Source organism: Pseudorasbora parva, chromosome 16 (genome assembly GCF_024679245.1).
Source record: "Pseudorasbora parva isolate DD20220531a chromosome 16, ASM2467924v1, whole genome shotgun sequence".
Classification (NCBI taxonomy): Eukaryota; Metazoa; Chordata; class Actinopteri; order Cypriniformes; family Gobionidae; genus Pseudorasbora; species Pseudorasbora parva.
In genome coordinates, this window is record NC_090187.1 from 18,080,795 (window position 1) to 18,093,836 (window position 13,042).

A 13,042-nucleotide genomic window follows, 5' to 3' on the forward strand; every position below is an offset into this window, starting at 1 on the left:
GGGAGTCCCCAGAAACCGTTATAAGTCACAGTACGTTTAGTTTGATGGGAAAGAGATCACAAAACAGACTGAGATTTTTTTAGATAAAATATAGCAGATTTAGATGATCAGTGAAAGTAATGAAAAACTAATCTTGGCTTTCAGTAATATTTATGATGAAGCTTCTGATAAAAATAGTTTAAATTATAACAATAATTCATTTGAAAATGTATTTCAAAGTCAAAATATGTTATTCCTTCTTAGAGAGCCTATTTAATTTAGCTTACCCCTATTTAATTTAGCTTAGTTAATTAATGTATTGTTATTAATGTAATTAATGTATTCATCCATGAATCATTAGGACTCATATCTTAATTAAGGATAGCTCCTCATTTGTTCATTATTAGTTCATATCTTAACTAATCATGAGTTCATGTTGAATTAACTATTAATTCATGCATAAATACATGATTATTCATGTCCTGTTATTGTAAAGTGTTACTGATTTCATATTTGTTTATTTCTTGTTTACTGTACTCTTCTTTCGCCTCTTCCATTGCACTCCTCTTTAAACTCATACAAAACATCTCTCACTCTTGTTATCGCCACATCCATTTCTTTAAAAATATTTCTCTCTCGTTTTAACATATAACCATTTAAGAACAGAGGTTGATTTAAAATATTTTCTCTCCCTTGTGGATTGTACACAATATTCGTGTTAAAATCTCCACATTTGTTTTAAAAGTATTTTCTTTTCTGCAAAAAGAAACAAAGACAGTAATTTTTATTTCCTCCCTTTTTTGTTGTGTTGTCACATTAGTACTGTGAAATAAATACATGGTTGATCCTCTGATGATTCATCATTGTACTTATTCCTGGCAAACTCGGGAGCACTGGGTTGGTAGCAAGGTTCTCTGCTTCTCTGATCACCTTTTCTTTATAGAATGTAGGCCCCTTCTCCAGCAGTTTGTAGACCAAAAAGGAGGCTAAAATATGGAGCAACATAATTAAAAAAATATATATATATTTCTGGCAATCATATACTAAGTGTACATATATGAATGGTAGTATAAAAAAATAAAATAAAATAAATGTAAAAAGGATGCCAATACTTATCAGCCCTTTAGTGTCCAACAGCCTTGGACACACTGTGATGATTTTGTGCGATTCATTGGGATTGTAAATGTCTATAGTTTAAGGTCTCTAGCCTGACGTGGTCATTCTCAATTCTAGTCAGAATATGAATCTGAAACTGCTCCATTGGGCTGTGATTATGGGGCGTGTTTCAACCGAACCAGGAAAGACCTCAATTCGATAGACCTACAACCAATCAGCGCAACGAAGCGATGCATTGTCAAATGTCAACAGAGCTCAACTGCACTGTGTTGCCAAGGCCACGTTTTTTTCCCGCAGGTTGAAGTGACTATTATGTGATATATAGACCCATGAGTGCGAATTTTATCAGGCAACCTTGCCAAAATAACACACATTTTACCCCCCAAATACCTCCCCCCCTATTTTTTTTTGTGAATTGGCGTCTGTAAAAACCTGACTCGCTAGTGTCGGGTGCACTTTAACAGTTTCAACACCTCAGCGAGAACCATGTGACTAACACTGCTTCTCACTGAGGGCTCGACCACGGCGTGAATCGCGGGGGGGTCTGCGAGCGAACTGTAGCGAGTAACCTCTATTATATGTTCAACACCCAATTTGATATACCAGGAATGGCCTGCCAGGCCTGGGTTCGTGAAACCAGGGGATGAACTAGATTCTGGGGCGGGACGCTTAGGAATAGGGACCTGGTAACCCGGTTGCTTTGTGCTGTAACACCGTGAGCTTGTAACACTGTGGGGATAGTGTTTATGTTTGGCAGCGCAGGCTTTGCAGTCGGCGCGCACCTCACATTCATAGTGCTCGTGGTGCAAGTGCGCTTTGTGAAAAGTGCTTGGGTGCAGGAGTGCAAACTATAAAGCTCTTTTGTGATTCATTGTAAATAATGTGCAGTGGGCGCAAACTTATATTAAAGTACCCATGGCACAAGCCAGTGAGCGAGGCCCACGGGGGTAAACGCACACAGCGTTAGTGTGCAGACAAGCGTTTTTGACATAGGCTATATTTAATCTCCAGCCACTTAACTAAGGGAACTGGGAGAAATAAGGAAGTTTGGGTGGTATGGAAGCCATTTTACAATACCGTTATTCTCTAGTCTAGACCGAGAGCGCGTGTGCAGACGAGCGTGTTTGACCACAAGCTAGTTGACTGCAATATTTACATCTTCAGTCCCCTGAACCAAGGGAAGTGGGAGAATATAAGGAAGTCCATGGTGGTAATCCGGCCGCAGTGGTATTTATAAATGATTTGTGGCGCTGAATTAACAGTGCTTATGCAGGGGTGCACATTGTGTAGTGGACACATTGCCTACAGTGTTAAAACCTCTCCAGCCGCCTGAATAGAGGGGACTGGGAGAAGTGATAGAGTGAAAAAGGCGCAGGGCTTGGCAGCCATATTACGACGTCGTTATGCTTTGACAGTGAGCGCATGCTATGACGTAAGTCGCGCTCTAGCCAGTGAATGCACGCTGTGGAGAGGGCACGTGCTCTCATAACAAGGCAGCCATTACAACTTTTTCTAGCAGTAAACGCGCTGCAGTGAGAACGGCTGTGACGTAAGCAGCGTTCTTGACATATCCAGCAGCCCGAGTTCGCTCCTCTAACTTTGCGGCGGTTTTTAGCGTGTCGGAACGACAGAAGAGGACGAGTGAGGAAAGCTCAGTCTGTCCGCAGAGTTTCTTCAGCGCGGTGGCGGCGGCAGAGCAAAGAGAGCTTCGCTTGAGTTTGTTCATCTTTTTTTTTATACTTTATTTTAAAGATTTTAAAGATTTTAGAAGTTGAAACACAAAACAAACAGCATTGGCTCAGACTAAACACACACACACACACACACACACACACACACACAAAACAAAAATAGTAAAATCAAGTAAATGAAAACACTCTGTTCAATATACAAGAGTGCAGCAGTCGAGGTGCCCAGATGGGGTGCATAAACTTAAGCCTCGGCCTCAGAGGAGTCACTGGATTCTGACTGAACAGCTAACTAATGTCCAATAAATGGACCCCAGACAGCAGAGAACTTTTCACTGGAATCAGTCCTCAAAAGCCGAAGTCTTTCCATTTGTATAGCAGAGATCATGTCAGTAATCACCATCTGGAAAGAAGGGGGTGAGGGTGATTTCCAGTTCTTGAGCACAAGTCTCTTAGCCACAGTCATACCCAACATTAAAGCATGCTGTAATGCTCCTAGAGGCAAGAGGCCAAAAAGAGGCCTCCTGAGAGGCAAGAGGCCGTGAAAGGCCAAAAATGGCAAGTTTAGCATGCGGTGGAAGAGGCTTATTGTAAGCCTTGGAAAACCAGTCAAAAATACTTGACCAAAAAACAGACAATAAAGGGCAAAACCAAAAGGCATGAGAAGCTGTATCCATTGTCACCTTACACTATTAGTGGGAAGTTCGGATCATTTTACTGACTCGGATCTTTGAGTCTCGTCCAGCAAAATATAATTAAAATGACATGTTAAATAGCCCAACACATCTAGTACTTATGAAAATGTTGATTCAATTTTTAAAAATAAATAAAAAAAAAACAATAGGGTACTGCAACCAAAGCCAAATTATAAGAAACTGAAATGTTTAATTAATTGATTAGTTGTTGGGTCAGGCTGTTGCAGTCTAACTCTGTTAGTTCACCTCACCTCCTGATCCAAAACATTCTTTCTTTTGCAACATCATATTTATCAAGTTTGTTCTCCGCCTCTCGTGTCTTCGAACTCCTCGAGACGTTAGATGTCGGCTCGTCTGTGTCTGACTCTGATCAGATCTGTGGGCTGGGCCACCCGGACCGTGCATATTACAGGTCCGGAAACAAAAATGATTAGTTCTTACGAGTCTTTCGGGTTTGAATCTTTCGTTCTTCCTGTTAGTCCCATAGAGTCTATGCTGTCAGTAACGGAAACAGAAAAGATTAGTTCTTTTGAGTCTCGGGTTTGAGTCTTTCGTTCTTCCTGTTAGGAAGCTCTGCTTCACCTTCGTTGCTCTGGTTGGTTGTAGCGCTATCCAATTGCGTGCACGCCGTTCAGAGGGAGTTTGAAAGACAACCGTTTATCCCGCCCCTAGGATTAACCCCTTTCAATGGTGAGTTTCTAGACCAAACATCTTGATGTAGGTCTGGCTTGTCAGGCTATGCCACCACCTTATGATGTCATAATATGCAAATTTGCAAGCCCTGGCCCATACGTGTCTAAGTCCAGCGTACTAAAGTTATGCTCTGTTAAGCAAAACGATCTATAACAATGCAGTACTATTACATATAAAAACACGTTTTACTCACATGTGTTGCATGTGTTGCTGAGAACATTTATTTAATGTTTAACATAATGTTTAGGGGAAAATAAGTTGATTTTAAATTTCATGGCATCAGCACATTTAAAAAAAAGTTGGAACAAGGCCATGTTTACCACTGTGTGGCATCCCCTCTTCTTTTTATAACAGGCTGCAAACATCTGGGGACTAAGGAAACAAGTTGCTTAAGTTTAAGAATAGGAATGTTGTCCCATTCTTGGCTAATACAGGCTTCTAGTTGCTCAACTGTCTTAGGTCTTCTTTGTTGCATATTCCTCTTTATGATGCGGCAAAAAAAAAATTGTGGGTGCAAAGATCTGGACTGCAGACTGGCCATTTCTGTACACGGATCCTTCTTCTACACAGTCATGATGTTGTAATTGATGCAGTATGTGGTCTGGCATTGTCATGTTGGAAAATGCAAGGTCTTCCCTTTCAAAGGGTTACTTCAGCGATTAGCAAATGGCTTTGTATCAGTAGAAACCCTGGAGTATATTCAAATGATTGTTCCCAGTGACACATTCTGGGAATTGTAGTCTTTCATCCCCATGAGACAAAAATACATTTTCTGTCTTTTCTCACTCTAGAAAGCACCAAATTAAAAAATAATTTCACATTTCTACTACACTGATGACCCAGTTTAAATACAGATTCATCTTCCCAGCGCTGAAGTACCCCTTTAAGAGACGATGTCTGGATGGGAGCATATGTTATTCTAGAACTTAGATATCTTATTTATTTATTGAATTAGTTTGTTTGTCAGGGTCAATGTACAAAATACATTAATCTTACGAAAAGATGTTTTGTACCAGAATTAGCTAATGCTAGTTTCCATCTGCAGTCCCTGGGCAGGTGCACACAATATTAAAACATTACATCACAAATAACTTTCAGTAGCAATAACAAATATTATATGGCAATATAATGGCATGCAATATTGGCATATATGGCATGCAATATTAGGAAAACAGCATTGATGCATATACCGTTCAGCATTGATGGTGCTTTTCCAGATGTGTAAGCTGCCTTATGCCCATACCATAAGAGATGAAGGCTTCTGAACTGTGTGCTGATAACAACTTGACGGTATTTGCATCATAGGAGGAATGTTTGTCCTATTTAGTCCGGATGACACAGATAATTTTACTGCAAAAATCCTACATAGTGCACATTTAAATATATATTATTTATATACTAAAAGTGGGCCAATTCAGTCCAAAGCAGTATTGAAATAGTACACTTACAAGTTTACTACTAGTACATTGATATTAGTATACTTACTAAATAAAGTACGCTAAAATATACTTGAACATTACTTAAGTGTACTTAATAAAATGAACTTAAAAACTTAAAAGTATGTTTTTTCGTAAGGCTAGTAAAACTACATCAGGCTTACAAAAGTCAACAGCTCTTGCAGACCTACATAAATTGTTCTCTCCTCGCAAAGTCATGAAATATAAAGACATAAAAATGCTAAGGCTGTTGAAATTAAAAAGCTGTTATCTGTGTGCAGTTATGCAAAATTTCTTTTGAAATGTAATATATCTTTTCTCTGACAAAATGACACAGTTGATGTTAGAATAAAAGCCTGTCAGGCATTAATTTGATAAAGTGCACATTTTAGAGCATTATATAGCAATGGATTTATCTGCAATATTTTCTACAGCCACAAGATGTCGTTGTATCATCCTGTGTTGTGTACACATCTAGTGCATTTAAATTTAATTTGTAAGAGATTTACAAATGAGTAAAAGTACAAGCAATGTATCATACAAAACCTAAAGCAGAAGTGTAACTGTGGAGATATTAAAATATAGCCTATTGTATTCTTTTTCTAAATTATATTGTTTTATTATTATTATTATTATTATTATTATTATTATTATTATTTAGGGTTATGAATTAATTGAATGACTAATCAAACTTTTGAGAATTTGCAGCATTGAGTGAAAAAAGGTAATAAAGTGTCTACAGTTGTTTTATCTGGGTTTATATGTGCTTTCTTAAGCCGAATATGCTTAATAAGCCAACAAAGAACATGGTCAGGTAAACGCGGTAACACGTTTTCTTTTATCGGAGTAAGGTCAAAAACGTCGTAAAAATAAACCGGTCGGAACAGGTAGTTTTTTTGCCTCTTACCTCGATTTTGCGCTGCATGTAAACGCATTAACCTGCTTTCTGTTGGCTTATTGAAGTGCGCATGTGTGATAGGTAACACAAACACAAACTTAGAGAAGATTTAAATGCATCCAGACAGAGTGAGCTAGCGTTTTGCATGAAATATGACATATATCACAAACATAGACTCTTTTAAGACCCAGAAAATTGTAAAGATGTGTTCTTCTCTTCTCATGCAGCAGAAGGAGAAGAGGTTCAGTCAAAACACTGCATCTGGAACTGATGAGGGATAATATGAGCCGTAAATCTCCCGCTGACATTCTTTATTTAACATCACAACTGACGTCACTACAAGGAAATAACCCCGTTTATTAATAAAGTCATGTAAACGCGGTTTACTTGCGTTGTCAGTTTACTGGTTTGCATGTAAACGGGGAAAACTGATTATTTCAATAAGCTGATTTTTTTGGAGTTATCAGCTTACTGTTGTCTATGTAAATGCATCTATTGTTGCTAAAACTGACAATACACAAAGGAGAGGTATGTGCCTTCTTTTGGAGCTTTTTTTTTTGTTTGTTTTAAATGAATGGCTCCACAGACCACAATGTTTATCCAGACACCGAGATAACAATTGCAAAAATTTTGTTGTTTTTTATTTTACTTTTATTTAGAAGTTTTTATTTTTATTTATTGTAAGATCTGGTTTCTCTCTTCTACTCTGCTTTGACCCTTCCGAGATCTGTAGAATGAAATAAATCACCCTCTTAGTGGTTGTTATTGCTGCAGGCTTAACTGACCCACAGCATGCAGTACACATTGCAACTCGTGTTGTGTCATAACAGCATTAATACCAATTTGCATTGCAACACAACAACTCTTGTTCTAATGCCTCGTTCTCCCTGCGTGCTTGCCCTCTCTGCCGCAGCTGCGCTGATGAAGCGCTGTGGACAGATGGAGTTTTCCTCACTCTTCCTCTTCTCTCGTTCCGCGCACGCCAAGAAACGCCACAGACAGAGAATGTTAGAGTAGATGAACAAACTCAACCCGAAGCTCTCTTCACTCTGCCGCCTCGCTGAAGAAGCGCCGCGGACAGACAGAGTTTTCCTCACTCCTCATCTTCTCTCGTTCCGCCACGCTAAGAACCGTCGAGGACAAAGAATGCTAGAATAGATGAACAAACTCAAGTGAAGCTTTCTTCACTCTACCACCACCGCGCTGAAGGAGAGCTGCGGACAGACTGAGCTTTCCTCACTCTTCCTCTTCTCTCCTGCATCCGTGTTAAGAACCGCCGTGGACAGAGAATACTAGAGTAAATTAGTCGAGTGAACTTGGGCTGCTGGATATGTCAAGAACGTGGCTTAAATCACAGCCCTCTCCACAGCGCGCATTCGCTGACTAGAGCGCGACTTGCGACATAGCACGTCAGATCACTGTCAGAGCATAACGACGTAATATGGCTGCCAAGCCCTGCACCTTTTTTCACTCTATCACTTCTCCCAGTACCCTCTATTCAGGCGGCTGGAGATGTTTTAACACTGTAAGTAATGTGTCCACTACACAGTGTGCACCCCTGCATGGGCACTGTTAATTTAGCTCCACAAATCACTCATAAATCCTGCCGCAGCCGGATTACCACCATGGACTTCCTTATATTCTCCAAGTTCCCTTGGTTCAGGGGACTGAAGATGTAAATATTGCAAACACGCTCGTCTGCACACGCGCTGTCGGTCTAGACTAGAACATAACGGCATTGTAAAATGGCTTCCATACCACCCGAACTTATTTATATTCTCCCAGTTCCCTTAGTTAAGCTGCTGGAGATTAAATATTGCAATCTACTAGCCTGCGTCAAAAACACTTGTCTGCACACTAACGCTGTGTGCGTTTACCCCCGTGGACTCGCTCACTGGCTTGCGTCGTGGGTACTCTAATATAAGTTTGTGCCCACTACACAATGCGCGCCACTGCACATTACAATGAATCACAAAAGAGCTTTTTCTATGTAGGAATTGCGCTCACTTTACAGTCTGCACTCCTGCACCCAAGCACTTTTCACAACGCGCACTCGCGCCACGAGCTCTATGAATGTGGTGTGCGCTGACTGCAAAGCCTGCGCCGCCAAACATAAACACTATCCCCACAATGTTACAAGCTCACAATGTTATAGCACAAAGCAACCGGGTTACCAGGTCCCTATTCCTAAGCGTCCCGTCCCTGAATCTAGCTCAACCCCTGGCTTCATGAGCCCAGGCCTGGCAGGCCATTCCTGTAATATCAAATTTGGTGTTGAACATATAGAACGAGGTTACTCAGTACAGTTCGCAAAGCAGACCCTCAGTGAGAAGAAGTGCGAGTCATGTGCTTTTCACTGAGGTATTGAAACTGTTAAAGAAGGGAGCTGTGGAAACAGTGCACCCGAGGCTAGCGAGTGAATTTTTACAGTCCCTAATTTCTTTCCCGAAAATTTATAGTGGTATCAGGCCAATATCTCAGACATCTGAACAAAGCACTTATGACACGCTCGTTCAAGATGTTGATGGTGAAACAAATCCTCACACACATTCGGATTATGACTGAAAGGGATGCGTATACTCAACTACCTCGATAACTGGCTTGTAATAACCCAGTTGCAAACACAGATCCTGGCTCCTCAACCACTTAGACTGTTTGGGTCTCAGGATCAATATTGCCAAACGCTTGCTGCCGCCCACCCAAAGGGTATCTTTTCTGGGCACAGTAATAGACTCAAGACTCATGAACGCACGGCTTAAGTCACAGCGCAAGCTATCTGTCCAGAGCATGGCGGCATCATTCAAAGCTGGGACTCGCGTTTCCCTGAAACGTTTACAGAGGATGCTCGGCCTTATTGCCTCGGCATCGTCAGTACTCAGGCTGGGTCTGTTACACATGTCCCCTCCAGCAATGGCTATATTCCTGCATTCCGGCTCATGCATGGAAATGGGGCCAATTTCCCATCAAATTGTACCACAGCTCTATCAAAGCTCTGGCTCCTTGGAGGGAGACTGTGTGGTATTAGAAGTGTGTGCCTAAGGGCACGGTCACATAAACTGTCTAGAGATTAAAACGGTCACTCAATCACTGAGAGCTTTCCTTCCACACATAAAGAACCACCACGTCTTGGTCCATACGGACAACATGTCAGTGGTAGCGTATATAAATCGCCAGGGCGGCCTGAAATAAGACTCTCTTCACCGCATAGCGAAGCATCTCCTTTTATGGGCAGAGCACAATCTGAGCTCCCTAAGGGTGGCTCACGTTCCAGGAATTCTGAATCAGGGTCCGAATATGTTTTCCAGAGGACCCATTCCCCCAGGGGAATGGTCTCTTCACCCACAAAAGATTCAGTTATTTTGGAACACCTTCAGCAGAGTGGAAGTAGACCTCTTCGCCTCAGAAGACAATACTCACTGCCGCATATTTTCCTCCAAACGCAGTGATGCCCTGGCCCATGTTTGGCCCAGACTCCCTCGATATGCTTTTCCCTCCGATCGCGATGCTGCCACAAACCATCAAAAAGATCAGGCAGACAGTATCCACAGTGCTTTTAATAGCCCCACTTTGGAGGAACCGCACATGGTTGTCCGAACTGATTCTGCTGTCAGTCACAGCCCCATGGCCCATTCCGCTGAGGAAAGACCTCCTCACACGAAAGGGAAGATCTGGCTACCCGGTCCAAAGCTATGGGCCCTCCAAGTATGGCCCATCAACAGGTTTTCGGAAATCTATCTGACAAAGTTATGAGCACTATTTCGTGTCTCGAGTTCAGGCCCAACAACTCCTAGGTTGTTCTCAAACCGAGACATGGTTATATACCCAAAGTGCTATCAACCCCTTTGAGAACGCAGGTGATTACACTGCTTCTATTACCCGCGTCTCAGGGAGAAAAAGACGCAAACCTACTCTGCCCAGTCAGAGCATTGAGATTGTATCTAGAGCACTCCGTCCCCTTCAGGCAGTCGGATCAGATTTTTGTTTGCTTCGGCGGGCCACAATAAAGGTTGTGCCGTCACGAAACAAAAACTCTCACACTGGATAGTGGATGCGATCTCACTAGCATATAGGTCTAAGAACCTACCTGTCCTATAGGCATTAAAGCCCACTCCACTAGACGCATGGCCTCGTCTTGGGCTTGGTCATGTGGCATTTCCATGGAAGATATCTGTCCGGCGGCAGACTGGGCCTCTCCGTCCACTTTGATCAGATTCTACAATTTGGAGGTCCCAGCTTTACAAGCAGGGCTTTTCTCCGTCTAAAGGCTCTATCTACAACCCTGGCAACACGATTGCTTCTCATGCGTTCCGCTTATACACAATTGTTCATAAGTACCATTACACTCTACCATAGATCCAACTATGTCCACTCAAGTGTTCAAACGAACCGACTCTTCTGGTTCTTTTCATCCCCCTTATGAATCCCACCTGTGTCGGTCTCTCTAGAGGTTTTTTGACTTTCCTTCATTTCAGTTTGGGATTTTGGGTCAGTCAGTACGCATGGCGTTTTACACTGTGTTCCCATATGCAATATGAGACCTCTCCATAGGGAACATACTCGGTTACCGTAACCGCGGTTCCATGAGAGGGAACGAGTATTGCGCTCCGCACCGTGCTTGTGCTTCACAGGTATCGCTTCAGTCGACTTTTAAAACCTCATACTTATGGCGAAACAGGGTCTTATATAGCCTCCAGTATGCTAATTTAAGTCCCCTTTTCGGCGGTCTCTCTAAGTGCCCCCATAGGGTCGCTCTCCTAAGCCGCCTCACCATAGGTTCCTGCAGTTGCCGCGGCCTGGCCAATCAGAGCGCTCCTTGCGGCGTACAGTGACACTGCACTTTACATAGATACCTTTATATAATAAAGTTTTGCTTCATATTATCGAGAAAAGGAGCTTTTCCCATTTGCAATACGAGAGACCTCTCTCATGGAACCGAGGTTACGAAAGTAACCGAGTACATTCACAAAAGGCCAAATAACTAATAAGAGTTAAATTAAATGGTCGAAACATTAGCCTCACTAAATCATAAACAGAAAATGCTTGAAAACGCAACTTATTACGGCTGCCAATCGATTAAAATATTTAATAGTGATTAATCGCATATTGTCATGAGTTAACTTGTGATTAATCGTAATTTAATCACACATTTTTATCAGTTCTAAATGTACCCTAAATTAATATATTTTTAAGTTTTTAACCACTTCAGCTCTGCAGCACATTTAGCATTTTTTTGAGAATTAGGAATATCTGAATTTAAAAGAGCGCCCTACCCACAAACATTGGAGTAAATTGATAAAAATGGTCTCATTTTACAGAAAAAAACTCTAAATTTGAACACAGTGGTGGAATATTGCATATATTCTATTGTATCTTTTCACAATTTTATGATAAACATATATAAAAAATAAATATATTTATTTATTTATTTATTTATTTATTTATTTATTTATTTATTTATTTATTTATTTATTTATTTATTTAAAAATCTATTTTTTTTTTATCAGTTTGGTCTCCAAGCTTTTTGGTCTGTTGATTCTATAAAATGTCTGTTGATTCTACAAAATATCTGTTGATTCTATTAATTGGCACTAAACAGGGGAAAAAAAGAATTTTCTTGATATCTCCTTCCAAAAAAATATTATTGAGATGTATCTGTCCAAAGTGTCTAAAAACTCCTACTCATCTGCATTGACATAAACTGGCCATTAGGAAATCGAAAAGAAGGCTCCGCCTCTTTAACTTTGTAAAGGGAGATCTCGGGCTCTGATTGGTCTAGAAGCATGATCGACATGTCTATAAAGAGCTGAAATTCTCAGCTTTTTTGTCATATGATTCAATATGTGATGACATCATCAAAAATTGCGGCTAACATCAACAATCAAAACTAAGGATAATAAGAGTTTTTGTCTGCATCACATATTTTGATCTGGACATCGGTGACATATTACAGTGTCATTTGGCCATGCTTGCTCACAGACATGTGAAAATAGTCTAATTTTGAAGCAAACAACCAAAGGAACAAGCTGTTATAGCGTTTGAGGCTAGTAGCTTTACAACGAGTTTGTAATCCAAACAGGAATTTGATTCATGTGTTTGCTTGTTCAAAGGAGTCATTTCCATCTTTGTGATTCTTTCGATAAAAAGTTACGGTAAATTATTGGATCGGTGAAATAAACTGCTCAGTGATATTCTTGAGGCTGATAACTTTCATTTGATATATGGCTTGTCTATTTTAGGTGTGTTTGTGTGATAAAAATATGACATTTTATATTATTTGTATGATTTTCTCGGGGGGGGGGGGGGAATCAATCATAAATCTATCCACAAGTTTCCTACGCCCCATGAACACTTGCGTCAAAAGTGGGCGCGTCTTCCGGTTCGAAATAAACAAGCGGGACGACATTGACAATTAACAATTGACAGTCATTCAAGCTATCCAAACGTGCTAACTATGTGGGAACACAACCTCAACGAACTTAAAAATGGTGAAACAACAGTACCTTTACCTTCCGCTGTAGTTGGTTGGGAAGATGACGT